Source organism: Myxocyprinus asiaticus, chromosome 37 (genome assembly GCF_019703515.2).
Source record: "Myxocyprinus asiaticus isolate MX2 ecotype Aquarium Trade chromosome 37, UBuf_Myxa_2, whole genome shotgun sequence".
Lineage (NCBI taxonomy): Eukaryota > Metazoa > Chordata > Actinopteri > Cypriniformes > Catostomidae > Myxocyprinus > Myxocyprinus asiaticus.
The window spans coordinates 12,719,546-12,742,536 of NC_059380.1; the positions used below are offsets into that span (position 1 = coordinate 12,719,546).

General features: G+C 38.6%; 1 protein-coding gene across 6 annotated transcripts in view; it reads right to left on the reverse strand.

Annotated features, from left to right (window-relative positions):
* The window catches only part of LOC127427698 (membrane-associated guanylate kinase, WW and PDZ domain-containing protein 1-like), a 204,528-nt gene that overhangs the window by 176,898 nt on the left and 4,639 nt on the right, over positions 1–22,991 (reverse strand). The gene's annotated exons all lie outside the window — the stretch shown is intronic.

Here is a 22,991-nt window from a genome sequence, read left to right on the forward strand (position 1 = left end):
CTCAAGTGCACCATTCCAACTGCAGGGGTGTATGTGCCCATCTGGCACAGGCAGGTTCTAATGCCAGCCTGTGCCCACTAATGAGTTGTTTACAGCCCATCTCCTGATATTTCATCCTCAAAAATTCACTTTGTCCTGTTTTTCAGGCCCCCTGTGTTCCTGGACCGGCCAGTTGAGAGAAAGAGAGAAAAACAGAGACAGACCACTAAAATTAAAAGCATTTTTGTTTTGTTTTTTGTTATTATTTATTTTTATGTTATTATTAGATAAAAAAAAAAGTATTAAAAAATAGTGATTTCTGTGCTTATAGCGACAGCAGTTTACAACCAGGTTTCTTGAACACTCCCCCTTCCTACAATTGTTTGGGCAAACAGATAGTCCCACCCCAAACTCACACCGCTGGTTGCAAATGTTGCTATGTCGGGCAGGACAGTTGGTCAAACAAACCAATAATTTATTAGCACTGCAGAGCCAATTATAAGTGAATACTATCAGGAAAATCTACTTATAAATGGCTTACTTACAGTCTCTGCATATTAAGCCTGGATAGGTGACAATTTAACCATTTTAACATTGAAAAAATTACACACATCAACCTTTAACAGTAGAGACAAAAAGCATTGGCAAAACAGCATAAAAACATATATAGGAAAGAGGGGAGGAACACTGAATCATACATTTCGACATAAAACAAGAGGCCACCAGATATACAGTTGAAGTCAGAAGTTTACATACACCTTAGCCAAATACATTTAAACTCAGTTTTTCACAATTCCTGACATTTAATCGTAGAAAACATTCCCTGTCTAAGGTCAGTTAGGATCACTACTTTATTTTAAGAATGTGAAATGTCAGAATAATAGTAGAGATAATTATTTCAGTTTTTATTTCCTTCATCACATTCCCAGTGGGTCAGAAGATTACATACACTTTGTTAGTATTTGGTAGCATTGCCTTTGAATTGTTTAACTTGGGTCAAACATTTTGGGTAGCCTTCCACAAGCTTCTCACAATAAGTTGCTGGAATTTTGGCCCATTCCTCCAGACAGAACTGGTGTAACTGAGTCAGGTGTGTAGGCCTCCTAACGCTTTTTCATTTCTGCCCACAAATTTTCTATCGAATTTAGGTCAGGGCTTTGTGATGACAGCTCCAACACCTTGACTTTGTTGTCCTTAATACATTTTGCCACAACTTTGGAGGTATGCTTGGGGTCACTGTCCATTTGGAAGACCCATTTGCAACCAAGCTTTAACTACCTGGCTGATGTCTTGAGATGTTGCTTCAATATATCCACATAATTTTCCTTCCTCATGATGCCATCTATTTTGTGAAGTGCCCTCCTGACCCTCTTGCAGCAAAGTACCCCCACAAGATGATGCTGCCACCCCCATGCATCACGGTTGGGATGATGTTCTTCAGCTCGCAAGCCTCACCCTTTTTCCTCCAAACATAACGATACATACATATATATATATATATATATATATATATATATCTGGAGGCCTCTGGTTTTATATATAAATAAATATACAAATATATATATATAAATGACCAGATCTCATGAATAAAGCATAATCTTGATTATTAATCTCCTCTTTGTTCTAAAGTAATTAAAAGCCTCACTGACAATAAATATCCTGCAGTAAACAAGGTAAAAGCTTACAGAATGCACCCAGACAGAGGCCTGTTTAACCAAAAAATCTTTCAATGTTGATTTTTATATTTCTAATTTTCTCAAATATCTTTTTTGTTAGTTTGTTTATATGTGTACATTGTGTAATTTAAGCTTTGGCCACAGGGATGTTTGTTGAGGGACAGGGTGGGGTTGGGGAGGGGGAAATAATGGGGGTTAAAGTTGATTATGTACATATATATTGTTTATTCTGTTTTTTTTTATACAAGAATCAATAAAAACTGTTAATAAAAAAACAAAAAAATAACACCCCCACACAAATTTGTTCTGTCTTCAGTGTTAAACTCTTATGTTGATGTGGAATGTGAGCAGTGAGTGCGGTGTTATCTATGTGTCTGAGAGAGAAAAACACCAGGAGATTATGCAGACGAGGAGCTACAGAAGACACTAGTGAGGGTGCAGTGCATTAATCACACAGCTCACACAGCAGCACACACAGATGCTCACACAAACACATGCAACAAAATTAACACATGCAAACGATATCTCTCTCACTCTCTCTCTCTCGCTCTCTCTCACACACACACACACACACACACACACACAATAACACAAACACACAATAGACACGATACATGCATGTGCATTTAAATATACAGTATATTGTAAGTAAATATATGCATGTGTTTATACATATTACTGTGTGTATATATATATATATATATATATATATATATATATATATATATATATATATATATATATATATATATATATATATATACACACACACACATACACATACACACACATCTTTTATATAAATATATAGATAGATGTAAACACACACACACACACACACACACACACACACACACACACACACATTATGTACATACATATAATATATATAAATATATTATATATAATGTATATAAATAAACTATGTATATTATATATACGGGTATGTATAGATATGTACATATAAACACACACACACACACACACACATAAATATACAGTACATACATACAGTACATAAATAAAAACATACATATACTGTACATACTGAACATACATGCAATATGCTGTGAGAGGCTTTCAAGCTGGGAACCTCCATACTGAACGGACCAATCCACAGCCCCGGTCAATTATAGCGCAATATCTACTGCCTTCTGCTCAAGGGTCTGACAGCTTAATGATCTCCCCCACTCCCATTTTACACAAACACATACTCTCTACATTTCATGCACACACACATCAATTACACTACACAACCACAAAAAGCCATCCCCTCCTCACTCATAATGTATCAAGTTCCAAAAAGCTCTATGACACAAACCCAACAGTAAAAACAAAGACCAGAGCCTGCCCTGCAGCCCCTCTACTGTTACTGTACACCACAGGATATGCTTAAAATAATGATGAGAGGCAAGACCAAACAATGAAAGATAAAGAGAAGCAAAAAGAAAGCACGAAAGTGAGAAAAAGAACATGTGAAAATGACAAGTTAAATAGAAATAGCTAAAGTATATGCAAAAGAAAAGAGAAGGATAGAGCAAAAAGGAAATGACAGACAGATGGACAGACAGCACACATTTGAATCTTCAGGCAGACAGTTGCATGTGACTCATTACAAATAGAGTTTGGGCAGAGAGAGCCTTGTGTTCCTGTAACATGTTCACGGGGGGGAATTAATGTAAAACCCACTGCAAATGTTCTTTATTAGCATGCATGAAGAACCCTTAATATCCATGGAAACTTCCCATTGCACAAAATGTTCTTTGTTGTGGAAAAAGGTTATTAGACAAGAAAGATATTCATCAAAATAGTTCTAAGAAACTTTAAAACACCCTTTTTGGAACCTTTATATTTAAGAGTGTGGGATAGGTAGGAGCCTCAAACTAAACATTTCTGCCACTGGTATGCAGAAAGAAACAAGTGGGTGAAGATGACCTGCTTTGCTCAGAAGGCCATGCCTTCATATTTGCTTCATGCTTCGTGGAGCTGACAGAACAGTTGGCAGGCAGAGAGCAAAGGCTAGTGAAGGGATGAAAATACTTGCTGCACACATCCTGTTGTATCTGAAAACACACAGTGGACAGATCACCCACCTCATCCAGTTCAAACGGGTGTAGCTGCTGCCTGCGTTACACTCGCATGGACTGGAATCTGAGGCATCATATGCCTTGAGTAAATACTACAACAACATCTAGCAGGTCTCAAAGGGATAGTTCACCCAAAAATTTAAATTCTTTCTTCATTTACTCACCCTTATGTTGTTACAAACCCACACAGTATGACTTTTCCTATTACAAGGAACACAAAAGAAGATTCATTGGAAAAAAAGAGCAGCGTCAACATTATTTCAACTTTCTCCTTGTGTGTTCTGGAAGAAAGTAAGTCATGTGGGTTTGGAGCAACATGAGGGTGAGTAAATGATGACAACATTTTTAGAAGAACTATGTCTTTAATGAACACTAACCAAAAACAAAAAGGTTATACAGACCTCATACTTTAATTTAAAATGTTTGATGCTACATTGTTATTCTGCTACTGGAAAATATTTGACTCGTACAGAGATGTCCCTGCTTGTCCATAAAAACTATTTGCTCAGAAATAGACCTAAAAAAAAAAATTCTTGCATGGAACTTCAAAAGCCAAATTCACAATTAACGCACCACAAACTCGTGTTGGGGACATGAGAAAGGAAATTCAAAATAATATAATTTTTCCCGGCTCCGTTTTAGAATAGGACTGTTTGTGTTTAAAAAGCATGACATCATTGTTTGGACGTCTAGCAGTCCACCACTGGAATCCTAGCAGCGGTTGGTCTAATGCAAAAAATGGCATTGCCCCCAGTGGTGTCACTCATCTAGCTATCTGTGTTATTTCCCTTGCCTGGACCTATATAACCATCAAGTGAGATTTAAACAGTTTAGAGTTGTTGTCTATGTTATGTTTGTTTAGGGTGAACTCCCAAAACATTGTGGTTGAAATATTCATGTTTTAAGAATGTTTAAGAGGACAATTTGCACCCATATTTAAAGTAATAGTTCTCCCAAAAATTTTAAACTGCCAACATTTACTCACCCTCATGTTGTTCAAAGCCATATGACTTACTTTCTTCCAGAACACGAAATTAAAATAATATACTGGTTGCTCTTTTCCATGCAATTGCTTTACGTGGGGAATAAAGCTTTCAAGCTTCTAAAAAGGATGCAAAACAATCACATGACAATCACAAAAAATGCTCCATACTACTCGTGCGCTATATTCCAAGTCTTCTAAAGCCATTTGATAGCTTTGTGTGAAAAACAGGCAGAAATAAGTCATTATTCACTGATAATCTTACCCTCTCGTAAGCTCTGGATCAGTCATTGAGTTGAACTGATCAGTCCCAGAACGAATCATTCAAATTGGTTTTGTGAAACGACTCAACCAATTTACTGAAAAGATCCAACTTAAAAGAAAACGATTAGTTGACAAATCAGACGTTGCTACTTCTCTTATGAACGCTTCAAGGAGAGCTAACTTTCTGTTCATCATCGTCATATAAAGCTATAGCTGTGGATGACTTGCAATATAGTGCATGAGTCATAAAGTATGTACTACTTTTATGATACTCTTATGCTGTTTTGAATCCTTTTGAAGCTTGAGTGCCCACTCATTGTAAATGCATGAATAAAAGTGACCAGTACATTTTTTCAAAGTGTCTTTTATGTTCCACATGAGAAAATTATAGCGGTGTGGAATGACATAAGGGTGAGTAAATGATGACAGAATCCTTAAATCATCTGGCCTCAACATCTTTCATTCAAATTTGATGGGCATAAATACTGAACAAAAGATAAGAGAGACTTTGTCCTGTGTTTTGCACATTGGTTAAAATGAGAAGAAATTCATGTGTTCAATGCAGCAATGTGTACACGGGTAATTTGACATACAGTATCTTTAGTAAAACAAGCCTTGCATTATTGCTCGAGAGAGAGGTGTATAATGTCAACTTGTCAAGAATTGCTGGCCAAAGCCAACTAAAGGATGGCTGCTTGTCATCATTCAGTGTATGGGCCAATTAAGAACCTCTGTTGGGCCATAAAGCCTCAAATCACGTGACCAAGGACTGCCCACCCCTCCCATCAATATATAAGTCTCAGCTGGGGTGGGTCTGTGAAAATAAAGAAAAAAACTGTGTGCTAATGTAATGATGTCACTCAACCTCTCAATCCAGAATGTTCTGGAAACAGAGAGGAAACAGAGAGGAACCAGAGAGGAACCTCTGATATTAAGAAAGTCCAATTGTTCATTAGGGAAAAAAAAAAAAAGAAAATGCATTGTTAAAATGCAAATCTCTAGAACCTGCCTCTTCCTCAGTAGATTAATAAAAACCCTCATTAATATTTCAGTGATTTAAAGTACGCTTGACCCTATTATGAGTCAGATCAGTGCTCTGAGGTGATTTATAAAACAAGTTCATTTGACATGATCACTATATTCGTCAGGTATACATTACAGTCTCAAATCAAAAGTTGGTATGGAGATGGTCATTTAAGGCAACTGAAATGCAGGATTAACAGTTTCTTGAGAAAAAGATATCCAAATATGAAAATAGTAGGTGAAAAGCAGCCCAAAGCCATTTATTTGCAAAAATAACAAAACAAAAAACAAATCTAAATGAACCCAAACAAAACAAAAAACAAAACAAAACCCCAAAACAAAAACACACACAAAAAAAAAAAAAAAAAAAAAAAAAAACAGTCGCTAAAATTTAGGCTAAAGAAATCCAATATGACACTGTCTTTACTCATCTAGCTCATAAAGGACATCTAAAAAAAAAAGAGAGATTGCATAGTCAAGGAGATGTTGAAATGAAACAAATTTGTCATAATGACTGCACTTAAAAAATTAGGATTCTCTTCCTGACTCTCTCTGCCCGTTAACAGGTGAAATGAAGATGTGTCAGTTTCACCCCAACCTGTCTGACGGGTCCCGCCCAGAGAGCAGGTGTGTTACATACTGTATATATTACAGTGCAACAATTTGCTTGTGGAGTGCTGTAATCTCTGGAAATGTGCCAGTGCCAGAGCAGTGCAGGTCAGCACCAGACCTCCGTCACAATCTATTCCCCCAAACCAATGTCATTTCCTTTTTGTCATTTCCTGATTCCTTTACTTTTTTGTGCTTGTCACATCATTTCCTCTCTACTCTTTGCTGTGGTTTTCATAATCTTTCTGGGAAAATCATAAGTGTGGTTTATTTTATTCTATGAGGAACTTTTCCTGGTTCTGAGGAGGGTCAAAAGGAAGTTAGGCTTCTTGAAGCAAATAAATGAAAAGTGGCTGACTATAACAATGGTGTTTATTCACAGTGCCAGAAACTTCACATGACACCTGTTTGTTCAACACACTAGAAGAGCTCTAGAATGTTCTAGTGACCGTTTACGCATCTCCATGCTCTCTGTTTGCACTACGCGCTTTAGAACGTCAGGAATCTTGTCTGGCAGGTCTCCTCTGACATGATCTGTGTTTCTGTCTTTGCTTTTGTCATATTGTGCATAATAGTCCACATATCTTATCAGCTTAAAGCTATTCTTCAGGAAATGCCTTTGGAACAAATATAGTGTGCATATGTATCTTGTACATCCACATTCAATGTTTCCTCTCCATCTCCTCACACTTCCACTGGATCATCCTTTAATCTGAAACCCTAAATGGAGGTCAGGGCTAAACACCAAAATAGGCTCATCATGCTCAAAACTTTCCCAGCTTCTTTGTTTAACAAGCACGGTAGTATCACTGTCTGAGTCTGCAAACAGTATTAAATTGAATGCAGCTTATGCCAAACATCTACTCCCCCTCCACTCCTGAAATTTACTCAGCATGTATTTCAGCAAATTGCCTTCCAATAACAAAACAGACTGAAGTTAAAGTCCTTGTAATATCTTAAAGCCTCTCCATCATTGGCTAAACTAAACAATCCATATTGTAAATACCCCTGTTAGTCTTTTAAACGGACTTTTGTGCACATCAATTAGTTTTATTTAATTGGGTTTACTGGCCTTTTGCCACTTATTATTGACAAAGACAGTAGAGAGGGAATAAGAAATTATGAGGGAAAAGAGACAGGCAGGACTCAAACCTGTATTCCCCACATGAGCACCAAGGCATTATGGCTACAGTTCCAAAAGAGGCCTTTCTAAATGTATTGAACCGATGATGTAATACATCAAAGGTTTAAATATTGGCACAATCTTTATTAACATACTGAAAAGGTTAATCCCAACATGTGAGTTGAGAATGAGTGGGGAATTAAGGCAGGGATAAAGGGATAAAAAGGAAGAAAGGTGATGGTGACAGAGCAAGGAGTAGAGAAAAAGAAGACAGGAGAAAAAAAACAGGAAAACAAAAAAATAAAGGAGAGAAAGTGGGAGTAGAATGAGGGAGATGCTGCAGTCTGCAGTTTTCAAATGAGGACAATATGCTCCACAGAGAGATCTAACTGCAATACCTGGCATCAGGATTTATTCAATTAGGTAATGTAGGAAAGAGTCTGTGTGTGCGTGTGCAGTGCAGTCCACTGAAGTAAGATTAGCAATCTAACAGATGTAACGCGAGATGAGGTGAAAGGTAACTTCTCGAAACAAAATGTGCGTGAAATGTTAAAATTCAAATAAAAATAAAAAAACGAGAGAAAAAGGGGGGGTAAAAAACATGGCCATGTACATACTGCAGCCAAATACAAATATCACTTCTCTTTTGAGTGCTTAATTCAGTGTAAACACACAACTCAGTTATTTACGGGAATGGCAACTGAATTTGTTCCCAAAACAAAATCAGATATTGACTACCACATTTACTACGCACAGTGTGTATGGAACACCAAGCTGTTAATGGAGTGACTCAACTCTCTGTTGGACACTGACAGCTTTCTGCATCCAAAACCAGAAAAATGCTGCCTCCAGAGGCTGTATACGGAGGTAGGAAGGGACCATGGCACATCCAAATCCAGTGTTTGGGTCACATCCTGTCTACTGAGATCTGATCGATTTTTGAAGGCAGCATAGATGTATCCTTTGCTGCATATGAAATCCCACAATCCAATGCGTGTAGATCCACGGCGGTTGAGCTGAAGAAAAAATGACAGCCGAAGAGGCAGTTGATAGCCAATTTGTATATAATGCACGTTTTTCCCCACTTTTTCCGACTTTTGATTCCATTTCTAGCGAGAAAGTAGTAATATACACTTGGTTATTGCCAAAACTCACTTGATTTTGTTCTAGATCGGTGAACTCAACAGGCGGACTCCGGTCCGGTTCCGGGCCGAAGGACAATTAAGGGTGCTTTCACACTGGCAGTTTAGTTCGAAAACACAGCACGGTTCGCATGAAAAATTGGTAATGTGAAAGCTGTCATGTGGACCGGGGAGTGCACCGTGGTACAGAACCCGAGACTACCTGTAGGAGGTGGTCTGAGATCGGTTGCAATGGAACTGTAGCGCGATTCACGTGAATGTGAAAGCAACTCGGACGCGCACTCGTTCAGGAAGTAAAGTAACCTGCGCATGCATTTTAGCCGATGATGACATCTATCTATCTATCTATACACCTTATAAATACTATATATAAATACTATTATAGGTTATAAATATAGGAGATGACAGTGGCGATAACTTCACCTTGGACACGAGCATGAGTAAGCATGCAGTGTAAACAAAAATGCAAATAATTTCCTTGCAATCAGCTGTCTCCTCAAAAAACGCCATTTGCGAGCAGCAGCAAGCCGCCTTCCCCTGGACATCTGATGAGTTACACCATGAAGTGCACATATATGCAGTTGTCGTTCACTCTGCTGTGCATAAGGGCACCAAAATAGCAAAAAACAAGAAGTATGATGAGTCGCGTTGTGTTCTCCATGCGTGTTTGTGATGACGTAAGATGAACGCAAATGGACCGGGGTTCGATAGAATCAAGTGAGTGTGAAACCAGACCAAAGCTGCGGGGGGCACCGGGAACAATCGCACTTGGAATCGGACCGCAGCAAACGTGTCCAGTGTGAAAGCCCCCTAAATCCAGACGGAGCTCTGAATCTTTGTGCTAGTTATCTGATACCGGGCTAAGTGATTGTGTAAGCATACGTGTATACATGTGCGGAACGGAATATAAATAACGTTCAGCGCTAGAGAGAAATATTTCTCTCTACAGCAGGAATACGTTAGCTTTCTCTGGGCCCCCAATGTCCTCATCAGGATATTTTTTCTTCTTCCCTTTTTTTTGTTTTGTTTACAAAGTACTATTGCTTGACTAACTTGACTAAGTTATAAAAACTATTCAAAAAAAGATACATAATTTCCTAGCCATATAACTACTGACACCATGTAACCTACATATTATTATCCAGACCTTTGCTGTGAAGGAAATGTGGAGACCAGGCCTCTTGGGACTTTGAGTACCCCTGTTCTAGATTATTAAACCATTTTGGTTCTGTTGGATAAATGAAGCAGATAAGTTACCTTTAGTGGACACCAGATGGTGATAATCAGTTGCTGTTATCCTAGCAACAATTGCTGGGTTTCCATACAAAATGTATAGCATATTTTAAGCACATTTCTAAAAATTTGACTTAAGAAAATACGAATTGTTGCACGTTTCCATCCACTACGTAATGCGCGTTATCATGAGGGAGCCGCCTCGTCATGATGGAGCAGCTGAATGACCTCTCCCTGCTTTGGGGACAGTTTTATTTGCAAGATTGGAGCAAATATCTCATTTTATTAAATGCATCCATGAGACAACGCAGAATAATTGCAATATCTGATATAATGTGGGCTGAAATAGCTGCGATGCCCACACACCGCCAGTCTCCGTATACCTGGGAGCGCCCGCTCTCAAAACTGTTCTGGCGGATTGTGAGGACCCACTTTATCGACCAGCCGTGGGTTAAAAACTTCCGAATGACAAGCGCTATGTTCAAAGAATTGTGCAGCAAGGTCGGACCTTTCGGTGAGCTAGTCACATCAAGCTATCGCACACTCATAACACATGAATGAATGGTCAAAACATTTTGCGAATAAACCGTTTCCATCAACTTAAAGCACATTTTAACTAATTTTAACTCTAGAAAATCCACCTCCTCCTAGTGCATTAAATTATAAGCGAATTTAGAAAGTTAATTCGCTTATCAAGTGTTTCCATTCAGGATTTCTTAATTTCAAAATGCGCATAAAAATAGTTGGATGGAAACCCACCTAATGTGACATTTTGCTGCCTCAGTAGCCTGTCCGAAACCAGTTTCTGGAGGTACCTTTGTACGCAAACGCTGTCTGTTGAGTCATTAATGTTTCCATCCAAGGGCTTTTGCGACAAAAGGTGTAGCGCATCATAAAGTTTACCGATATAGCTGATGGAAATGCAAATTATCGCTAAAATTTCACATGTCGAGATAATATTTTTCTGTTTAACTAGCGCATAAACTATGTCGATCCTTCAAATGTCACGAAAAACTGGTTTGGAAACACTTTTTGTCAAGAAAACTGGCATTAAAGCAAAAATGTTGTGTCACGTGAATTTACCCCAATCGTTAGCCTGTATTAATCATGACGACAAGGTATACATACTTGAAAGCCAATTTATTGTATGTGAAGCATTACTTGCACTGTTATTGATTGGTCTTAACGGCATACCTGCACATATCCGATGCTGCACACATATCTGCGTCATGACACTTCCAGGAGTGCCAACACAATCATGCACCTGTTATCGACTAGTGCACGGAGAACAAATGAATGGCTACTCTTTGCGATTGATCGCGGTAGCCATCCGTTTATTTACTAAAGTTGCTTTTCCACACCATTCAAAATAACAGACGGCAGTCATGGAATTAGCCTACAATACAAAAAACGTATTTCTATGCACAAATATGTTTGAAATTAAAAATAAATACACAATACTAGGAGAAAAGCTTCAATGTGATTTTAAAACTTTTAAATATTTAAATCTAACACTTTACCTCGGATCGCATTTGCTGAGCTTCTTCAGAAAATGTAATTGCATTATGACGCTAAAATGTATTTTAGATGACAATCAAGTTCAGATAGTCGTTAAAAGTTGCTGGACATATGCAGGACATAATGCATTTGTGATGGCAATGCTTTAGATTAGATGATTGTTCAAAATAGCCTATTGAATATCAGGAATGTTTCATATATGTAAACCCTGATATTACACCGCATACATTTTTCCTTAATAGCGGTGCACACAGCATACACACGTCGATGGATGGTCCTTATACTAAGACCGAAAGTTTCCCCCACTACTTGGTGCAGGTTGCCAGCTTGAACAGGGCAATGACGATTAGCTTTCGGGTTGGAACCAGTGGGAATATGCGATAGGCGCAACATCAGGACCAATATTACAGTCCTATCAGAAGGGCAACAGCTCCCTTTTGTTTGCAATTCCTCATCTTCAAATTGCATTTATTTGTGAAATTAAAATGACAGTAAGCTGGCTAATTTCAATGAATTGTCTCAATATACCAAAAATAATGGGATGGGGGGGGGTGGTATTAGGGACATCTGGGAGGCGAAAGGTACACAATTGGTGATATACACACGTTTCTGCATGGAAACGGCTTAAGGGCAGATTTCTTTGTCGATAACAAAACAGCGCGAAAAGTGGATGAAAGCTAGACTGATAGGGCAGCGAGGCAGCAAGACGGGCAAATTATAAACAGTCTCTGCCTTGCTCATTAATATTAATTAGGTGACGTAAAGTACAACCAATTCTTGCTGAAAGGCAGGTAAGTGAGCGCTAGCCATAATAGATTACCACTCAAATGCTTCTGCTGGGTGATAGTTTTCGTTTTATGCAGCAAACTACATTTTCTTCACATGGCGACCAGAACTTGATAAATAAAATTATTATTTTCCAAAAAGAGAGGGGGGGTGGACATAGATACAGTACGTTATAATGGATGCTACACCCCTAATGGTTATCACTAGGTCAACAAATCAAAATTATTTATATAGAGTGATTCCAGTATTTCATACACATATAGAACAATAATTTGGGGGATTTACTCTCACATTTCAATGCAGCTTTCACTCCAAAAATATTGTAGTGTGTATTTAGGCATGGCAAATGTGCAAATGGCCTTCCAGAAAAGTGTGTGATGGAAGACCCCAAAAAAACTCATTCTCCACCCCAATCCCAGAAAGAAGACTCATAAGAATCACAATTTGTCTTTGTCAATGACCTAAAAAGAAAAAGAAAAAAAACTTCTAAAAGTTTTCCACCCCAAAAAGCAGCAGATGGAGAGAATTGGTTCGTCATGCCTCTTCCCCAATTCCCCTCAGAGGTTCTTTAGACAACTCTGTTGTCTTTCCCTCTCTTTCTCCTCTCAGTAATGAAGGCTAAAATGTCTACAGCATACCACTACAGAGGGGAAAAAACTTCCTAAATGAAAAACAGACAGAAAGAAACATCAACTTTACCGCAAGGCAACTTTAGGCCTTTAGCCTAGCATAAATTATTCCCACCCAACAGAGATTGAAGAATGGCTAGCAGACTCCAGGAATGGTCTCCTTTAAAGCTGTTGGTGGAATTACAGACTATGCCAGTAAATCAGTGTCATACAGGCTAATTTTAAACTGACGCCGCTATATTAAAGGGTTAAGAATAGCATCAAACGTTAAAATGCGCCACCCTTGTACTAATGCTTTTCTATTAAAGTTGGAGTAAAAGAGATGGAGATGGACTGTGTGGGAGTAAGAAAGCATAAAAGCATTCAAATTAAATATACAGAAGAGATATGACAGATCAGAACAGTGAGCAAGCGAGTAGATGGCAATGAGAGAAACAACCCTATTCAGCCTACCTACTGCAGGCAGAATATGACTGATCACTATTACAGACATTAGCTCTGTTCCACAATCTACTGAGCTACCTACAGAGGCTGCATTTTAAGGCATCATAAGCTTGCTCTCATAAGCATAATTTGTGTGTGTCAGTGTGTGTGCCTCTGACCCCTGTCAACTGGGCCGGCTCTCATAAGTGTCACTCAAATCACAATGCCATGACTTCAGTTACCATGGTGAGAGAGACCGCCAGAGACACAACTGAACGAATCAGCATGTTAAGACTAATTAATGAAGATGAACAGTGAAAAAAGGCAATTAAAAAGGTGTTGATGAGGTATAGCTCTTTCTCACACACACACACACACACCCCAATAACAGGCACAAACAAGAAAAATTGCACACACACTATATAATAATAAATTAGTACAGGATTGCACACATCCCTCTTTAAACAACAAAAGATAGGGACAATAACAGTAGATGCAGCATACAGTGGCCCATGCTCAGTATAAATCCTACTGTAAACATATGGCAGCCACACCTCCACAGCTGCGAACTGTCAAATGCATGCCCCCCCCCCCCCAGACGTCCCACCACAAACACGCTAACAAAAGGCATCAGGACTGTTTAGACATTGACACGCTCCAGTCATTACATTCAACACCACAAATGTTTAGAATCGTGGCAGCTATTTTGTAGAGCAAGGTTTTCGCAGTTGAAACTGCAGATTTGATTTGTTCAGAATGCACGAATGGCGTGTGACTGCTCGAGAAATGAATTAATAACAGAATAACTGACAAATGGAGAATGAAATGGTGGAAGAGCCTATCACAGATCCAGATTTGATTGATTTAGTGACTAAAATGTGTAGAAAACGTTATTTATAACAGATAGAGGCATAACGTTCTCGGAGGGTGTGTTATGGTAGAGATTGACTTCCTTCAGTAAATGCTAACACATGGCTATTAAATTTAATTGGATGATCTGTTTTCTCTTCCTGAAGTGGGATGCATCCATTCCTGGGTGTTTAAGTACCTCCTGTTGAAACATTTGTGTCTGTCTCTGAACCAAATTCCTTTTCAAACAAGATCTGGAGCCAAAGTACAATATCCAGACACAGCAGATCCTAATTTTGTGAATGGTCTGCTGATTGTACGGAACTGAAAGGAGGATTCTGAAAATCCAGATGACATTCATTTACATTAAGATTTGAGGCACTATTCAGAGGGACCCTCTGTTTTGGGATTGTTTACACAAATCAGGTAATCAGTGTAATGCTATACACATTTTAAATCTTTGGAATAATGCTTAAAAGGATAGTTCACCCAGAAATTAAATTCTGTCATCATTTACTTGTCATTTCAAACATGTCTGACTTACTTTCTTTCATGGAACACAAAAGGATATACTGCTTTTTTCCATACAAATCAAAGTACATGGTGACTAGGGATAACAAATTATATCTTTTAATTTTTTTGCCAATTGACTAGGAGTGTAACGGTTTATCGTGGCATGATACACCTACGTCAAAAATGTGACAATGCACATTGTGGAGATAGGATTTTTTTTAATTTAACGTCTGTTCTATCCAATATGCGTGATGTAATACAGGGAGAGCAACTCGCCTTTTCAGCGCAAGGGATGGGATATCAGTTTAAAGCGCAAAAGTGATCTACTCTAAGAGAGAAAATTACATTTTACAAAGGTTTAATGATAGTCCTACAGTTGAAGACTGAAATTTACATACACTTAGGTTGAAGTCATTAAAACTAATTTTTTAACCACTCCACAGATTTCATATTAGCAAACTATAGTTTTGGCAAGTCTACTTTGTACATGACACAAGTAATTTTTCCAACAATTATTTACAGACAGATTGCTTCACTTTTAGTTGACTATATCACAATTCCAGTGGGTCAGAAGTTTACATATACTAAGTTAACTGCCATTTAGCAGCTTGGAAAATTCTAGAAAATTATGTCAAGCCTTTAGATAATTAGCCAATTAGCTTCTGATAGGTTAATTGGAGTCAACTGGAGGTGTACCTGTGGATGTATTTTAAGAATCAACCTTCAAACTCGGTGCCTCTTGCTTGACATCATGGTAAAATCAAAAGAAATCATCCAAGAGCTCAGAAAAAAAAAAAAACTGTGGACCTCGACAAGACTGGTTCATCTTTGGGAGCAATTTCCAAACGCCTGAAGGTACCACGTTCAACTGTACAAACAATAGTACGCAAATATAAACACAATGGGACCACACAGCCATCATACCGCTCAGGAAGGAGACGCATTCTATCTCCTAGAGATGAATGTAGTTTGGTGCGAAAAGTGCAAATCAATCCCAGAACAACAGCAAAGGACCATGTGAAGATGCTGGAGGAAACAGGTAGACAAGTATCTATATCCACAGTAAAACGAGTCCTATATCGACATCACTTGAAAGGCTGCTTAGCCAGGAAGAAGCCACTGCTCCAAAACCACAATGAAAAATCCAGACTACAGTTTGCAAGTGCACATGGGGACAAAGATCTTACTTTTTGGAGAAATGTCCTGAGGTCTGATGAAACAAAAATTGAACTGTTTGGCCATAATGACCATCGTTATGTTTGGAGGAAAAAGGGTGAGGCTTGCAAGCCGAAGACACCATCCCAACCGTGAAGCAGGTGGGTGGCAGCATCATGTTGTGGGGGTGCTTTGATGCAGGAGGGACTGGTGCACTTCACAAAATAGATGGAAACATGAGAAAGGAAAATTATGTGGATATATTGAAGCAACATTTCAAGACAATGTGTTTTCTACGATTAAATGTCAGGAATTGTGAAAAACTGAGTTTAAATGTATTTGACTAAGGTGTATGTTAACTTCTGACTTCATCTGTATATTAATCTATAATACATATTGCTGAATATTATATATAATAATGCTATGGGGAAATATAATCCTAATGTCAAATGTCATGTCTGATTTCATCAGTAAATGATTTTTATTTAACTGGATAAGCATGCACTTCCATTAAATATGTATTTTTTATATATATTTAGACAATATTATTTTAGAAAAATGCAATTTTAATTTAAAATATTTCAAATGCAATCAGTGACAGTGTGTAAGCACCATATCTAAAATAATTCTGTATTTTCTGCAAGCATCGTGAGATGAGTGAATCGTTACATCCCTACAATTGACGATATTCAATATATATCTTGATAATTACGTATTTGCTCTGAAATGGCTTAAAACGTTATTTGTTTTTGTTTTCAGAGGAACCATTATTTTAACAAAACAGCTATTGTAGTCTAGTACATTTTAACTGTTAAATGCATAAATTAAAAATCTAGTTAAAAATAATGAAGGCATATTTTCAACACAAGGAAGAACACCTAAATATATTTTTACTAAAACCTTTCTGTGAATGAACTTCCCTCACTATTTTCTGGGAAAAAAGATAATTATATAATACTGAATTATTATTGTGGGTCCCAGACAATTGTATTATTATAATATAAAACTGAATAATTACTATTATTTTAGGAATAGATTTGATTTATACAAAGGTAATGGGTTTTCATCATATTTATTTCACCTGGAGCTTTTATTTTGGCAGTACATGGAAAGTGTGTGTATTTGACAGTTTGCAGTGTTCCTGGTTACAATTCTGGTGAGAAGCTAGATTTCCTTCTTTTCTGTGATACGGTGTCATGTTTTTAGATTTGTTTACTTATGTGTTGCATTTACAAATGTTTAGAATTGCATGATTGTGTGAACCTGTAGCACTTTGCTTTCACGATGCATGTGAATTGCCCTGAGACCTCTGAAAACAGCGTATCATGCAAGCTCTTTGGTATCATAAGCCCAGCAAGAGCAGAGCATCACCCGTTTCCTCTGAAACGTGCACAGACATTGTATTCATGTAATAAAGTCTCAGCCTTTTGTGGTTTAATATTGACATGTGACTACATCATGAGTCTGATATGTTTTTGATTAATTGTGCAGCCCTGAAGGATCGTGAAATTAGTCTAATGACGCGATCTTTAGAAAAAGCAGTGGCCAAATAAAAGGCACTTAATAAATAAGAATCGTCAGCAAAATCATCTTGATTATATCATAAATATTCAATATATCGCTCAGCCCTAACAGTGACCAAATAGGACCAAATAGGACAAAAAGTGCCATAAAAGTGATCTATAACATTCATGCTCCATATTCCAAGTCCTTTTAAGCCATGCGATATCCCTACTATCCCTTGAAGGAGTACTTTAGATGAGAAGCGCCAGTTAGGGCAAATCATATTCAGCTTAAACATAAGAAACAGAAGGGAGCAGCGAAAAAGAGGGTGCACGGCCAACCACCGACCATATCAAACACCAGCATGGCAATGTTTAGCATGTCTGCTATTGTTGACAATAAAAGCCTGTCTAAATCCTCTTGAACTAGTATGACCTCCTCCAAACTTAGACCAACATACTCCGTTTCTAGCCATCACTCTTGTAGAAATAAGCTTGTATGAGCAGAGATGGGAAAAGGCCTCTTCCTTAATGAGATCTGTGTATTCAGACTCCTGGGTTTCAGCTGAGTGGATACACAGCAACCTCTCCAGAGAGCTTAAGATGATAAAGCATGAATTTAGAGAACTGTTGGTGATCTGCACAAAGATTACCTCGAGGTTAAAAAGTTGTTCGCCTAAATGCCAAATCTGTAAGCATTTACTCACCTTCATGTTGTTCCAAACCTGTGTGACTTTCTTTTTTTTTTCCATGGAACACAAAAGGAGATGTTAGGCAGAATGTTATGGACAGAAAGTCATACAGGTTTGGAAAAACAAGAGGATAAACCATGCTGAATTTTCATTTTTGGGTGAACTATCCCTTTAAGTTCAGTTTAAGGCTTGTGTGAGAGGGCAACAACAGCAAAACTAATGCTATGCATGAGTGATCAGAACATCTGACGTGTGCACGAGTCTGTTTCTGCAATGTTCCTCCCCGCAGGAGAAACAATCCAAACGTGTTTCTCTTTTCGAACCATGGCCTGTCTCTACAGATGTCACTTAGCATAATCTTAGTCAAAGGAGATATTCTCCAGGTTTTTTCCAATGTTCATCGATGTCAAAGTCTGTAGTTTATTTACAGCCTGTGTTCTCCGAGTTTCATTTGTCAAAGAGAGCAAGATTTTATAAATCCAGCCAATACACTTGGATTATATAAACTGAAGGCTTTTTGAAACTCATTCACAAACTGACAGATGCTGATTTATTCGGCTGCCCTGCAAAAGCGCAATGTTCTAGCAGCCATCCCTCACCACAGGCTTGTTTGCCTTTCAAAGCATCTGCTGATTCATAATTCACATCCCTCACACTTTTGCAGCCCTTGTGTGACTGATACATGACTCTGTCATCGCCGACCAAAAGGAGATAGAAAGCCTGGAAATGTGATCAAGGGCCTTCAAATGGTTACTAAGGGACTCAGAAACGTTTGAAACTAAAATGAACCATCACAGCCGTAAAACATGATTTGCAACTTGGTATTACTAGGCGGAAGAACAGTAGGAGGCATTAAGGGAGCATTTTCGAGGACATAAACTTGTATATGCCTGTGAGTGCAAGACGTGTCTAATATTTCTGGTCCTTTTCTGGTAAGAGAAAGACTAAATGTTAAAAGATTATTATTTCAACCCTTAGGAGCACACTACAGCATATAGATGGCCTCAAAGCTAACAGACAAGGACTAAAATTTGCATTTCAGCTGTTTTTTAAAAACCTGAATGGCTTGATAACAGCTTTGTCTGTGATGTTGTGAAACATGCTACTTTAAAGCTGTTGGATTACACCAGTGTGACAGCATCACTGACCGAAAAGTGATAAAAGCTTTACAAAAAGGATTGCCATGTAAAGGACTGTTTTTACATAAGTGCTATTTAAACTCGGATTAAACTAAGAGAGAAAACATCAGAATGGACAGAACGAAGAGAAGAATCTGCTATTCCTTGGCTCGACAGACAGCAAATAAAACAATAAGAGATCAAAAGAGAAGAAATATGATTGATTTTACAGGTTTTAAGTTGTTTTGCATCCATGCGCATGTTTGAGCATCTGAAAGTGATGGCTTGACAAATGAGACAGGCAAAACAAAGACAAATAGAGGTTTATTTAAGATCCACCCCAGACCTTCATCAGAAGCCTCTATTGGGACAGGTAAGCTGTTGACACATCACTGAGCACACACACCAGCCCTGAGTATCTGACATTCAGCTGAATGTTTGCTCATCTCTCTGGTAACCTGGGCCTTTGATGAATGAAATCAATCACTATAGCCTCCAACAGAGATGCTGTGGATTGTTCACCAAAAAAAATTAAAAATGAAAATCATTATTCACTCACCCTAATGTCGTTCCAAACCCGTATGACCTTCTTTCTTCCGTGGAACACAAAAGGAGATGTTAGGCAAATTGACAGCCTAGTTCACCAATCATTTTCATTGCATCTTTTTTCCATAAAATGAAAGTAAATGGTGAATGAGGCCATCATTCTGCCTAACATCATCTTACAGGGTTTTAGAACAAAATGATGTTGAGTAAATGATGAAAGAATTTTCATTTTTGGGTGAACTTTCCCTTTAAAACAGGGGGAAACAGAATCAGACAATGCGGGTCAGCTTTTCAAATGCAGAGCAAGAAAGAACAAATGTTTGACAGTCTGATAGTGGAGATGAAGAGTTTTGATTAACAAGAGTCCGTTACGGGTGCCTGGGTAGCTCAGCGCAGTAAAGACGCTGACTACCACCCCTGGAGTTCAAGAGTTCGAATCCCAGGGTGTGCTGAGTGACTCCAGCCAGGTCTCCTAAGCAACCAAATTGGCCCCGTTGCTAGGGAGGGTAGTCACATGGGGTAACCTCCTCATGGTCGCTATAATGTGGTCCGCTCGCGGTGGGGCGCGTGGCAAGTTGTGCGTGGATGCCACGGTGGATGGCGTGAAGCCTCCTCACGTGATATGTCTCCACTGTAATGCGCTCAACAAGCCACGTGAAAAGATGCGTGGATTGACAGTCTCAGACACGGAGGCAACTGAGATTCGTCCTTCGCCACTCGGATTGAGGCGAGTCACTACGCCACCATGAGGACTGAGTGCATTGGGAATTGGCCATTCCAAATTGGAGAGAAAAAGGAAAACTGACACTGACAAGGAAAAATCCAATTTGATCCACGAATAAGAAATTCTTAATGGCAACATTTACAGGTCAACAGTGTCACACAGATACCAGTAATTCACAAGACCCCATTAAGCCCGGTGACAGCCCGGTCATAGCATGAGAAAGAACAGGTTTTTGCTCTGGAACAGTAACACTGTACAAATACTAGTGAGACCAATTGACTTACTACTCAGATTAATACAAGGGTTTGTGTTTAAGTACAGAGAAATAAATAAAGACCTTACCCTTTGCTGAAACAAAACAACACCATATCACAAGCCATTTTGACTTTAAAACCCCTTTTGTAGAACGTATAATGTTACCAAGATGTCAAAATCAATGAAAGATACAAAGTTTGCCTTTCACTTAGTATCTTACTGATACTTCACCCTCATGCCATCCCAGATGTGTGTGACCTTCTTTCTTCTGCAGAACACAAAGATTTTTTGAAAGTCATCTCAGCTCTGTCGGTCCATACAATGCAAGTAAATGGTGGACCGAACTTTGAAGCTCCAAAAAAGACATAAAGGCAGCATAAAATGCATACGACTCCAGTGGTTTAATCCATGTCTTCTGAAGTGATATGACAGGTGTGGGTGAGAAACAGATCAGTATTTAAGCCCTTTTTTACTATAAATTCTTCTCCCTGCCCAGTAGGTGGCGATATGCACAAAGAATGCGAATCGCCAAAAACAAAAGAAGAATGTTAAAGTGAAAGTGGAGATTGATAGTAAAAAAGGACTAAATATTGATCTGTTTCTCACCCACACCTATCATATCACTTCTGAATACATGGATCTGTAGACATGGCCTTCAAAGTTCTGGCCACCATTTACTTGCATTGTATAGACCTACGGAGCTGATATATTCTTCTAAAAAAATCGTAATTTATGTTCTGCAGAAGACAGAAATTCGTATCTTAGTCTCAGCCTCAGACAGCAAGCCCACAGTCTGTGTACTAACCATCTGAGGCTTACAGCACACAAAATTGGAAACGCTTTCTCAGTCCAGTCAAACCAAATCTGATTGGTTGACTTCTACAGGATTTCCGAGAGCTTAGTTTGCGCTGGTCCAGGTGGAAGCACAAGTTGAGTTCACGAGGTTCCGTGTTGATACAATGAGCGCTTTTGAGGACTAAATAATCACAGAATTTGCCCAAGTTTGCCAGGTTAGTCACATCACTACATTTTACCATAAGAAGTCTCATAGACACCTACCTTGATGACAGAATTGTATGCTTAATACACCTTGATAGTAGTGCACACAAAACACTACTACATAACCAGGTGTACGCACATTACGGTGGTGGCTAAGATCAATTTATTCATCTTATTATTCCTCCTTTCTTTCATTCTTAGAGCACTGAAAGAGTGGGATTTTCCCCTTATTGTTTTAAGTTGTTCTGACTCACTGGCCTTGATAGGAAGCAGTGTGTTCCTCTCTTTCTCCTGAAGAACACAGATGTTTAAACTGAACTCAGGAAAAGGAAATAAACACTTCCACATGAAATCTACCCACTGAGGCCTCGGTCTCTCCCTTCAGCTAATTTACACAGCAGTAAATCTATCCAGCAATCCATATAAAAACATATATTGAATTTTTTTTTTATTTTGTTTGAAATACAATGTGAAAAGCAATGGGGTCAGTGAAATGTAACTATGCCAACAATCACAATACAGAAAGAGAGGGACAGGGAGAGAGATAGAGAGTGTGTGGCTATAGTGTCAGATTAGGCATTAAAGGAACCCGTATGACTTTCTCTCTTCCATGGAACACAAAAGGAGATCTTAGGCAGAATGACAGTCTCAGTCACCATTCACTTATATTGTATGAAAAAAGATGCAATGGAAGTGAATGGTGACTGAGAATAATACACTTGCCTACCATCTCCTTTGTGTTCCACAGAAGAAAAGTAAGTCATGTAGGTTTGGAACAGCATCAGGGTGAGTAAATGACAATTTTTATTCTGAGGTTAACTATCCCTTTAAAATCCTCCACAGCCTGACGTGATCCAGACACTAAATACCTTCATACTGACCCCTGACCACTTGCCTAATGGCATTTCACAGTCCCTCTCCTTTGGCTCAGGGTAGATTAGCATGATCCCAGTGCAAACATGCAAAATGCATGCATGTATTTTCTCCCCAGGCACAGCAGCCTAATCCAGTCCTTTGCCAAATCCCACACAGAGGATGAGAGACTGCACAGAAGCTCCCAGACTCAGGGATGTGGCGCAGTGTGTCATTCTATCTCAAGCCCCTTTTGAAAACTGCTCAGAGTGGGAGTCTGATCTAGGATCAGCTTTTGTTTACAGTGAACAT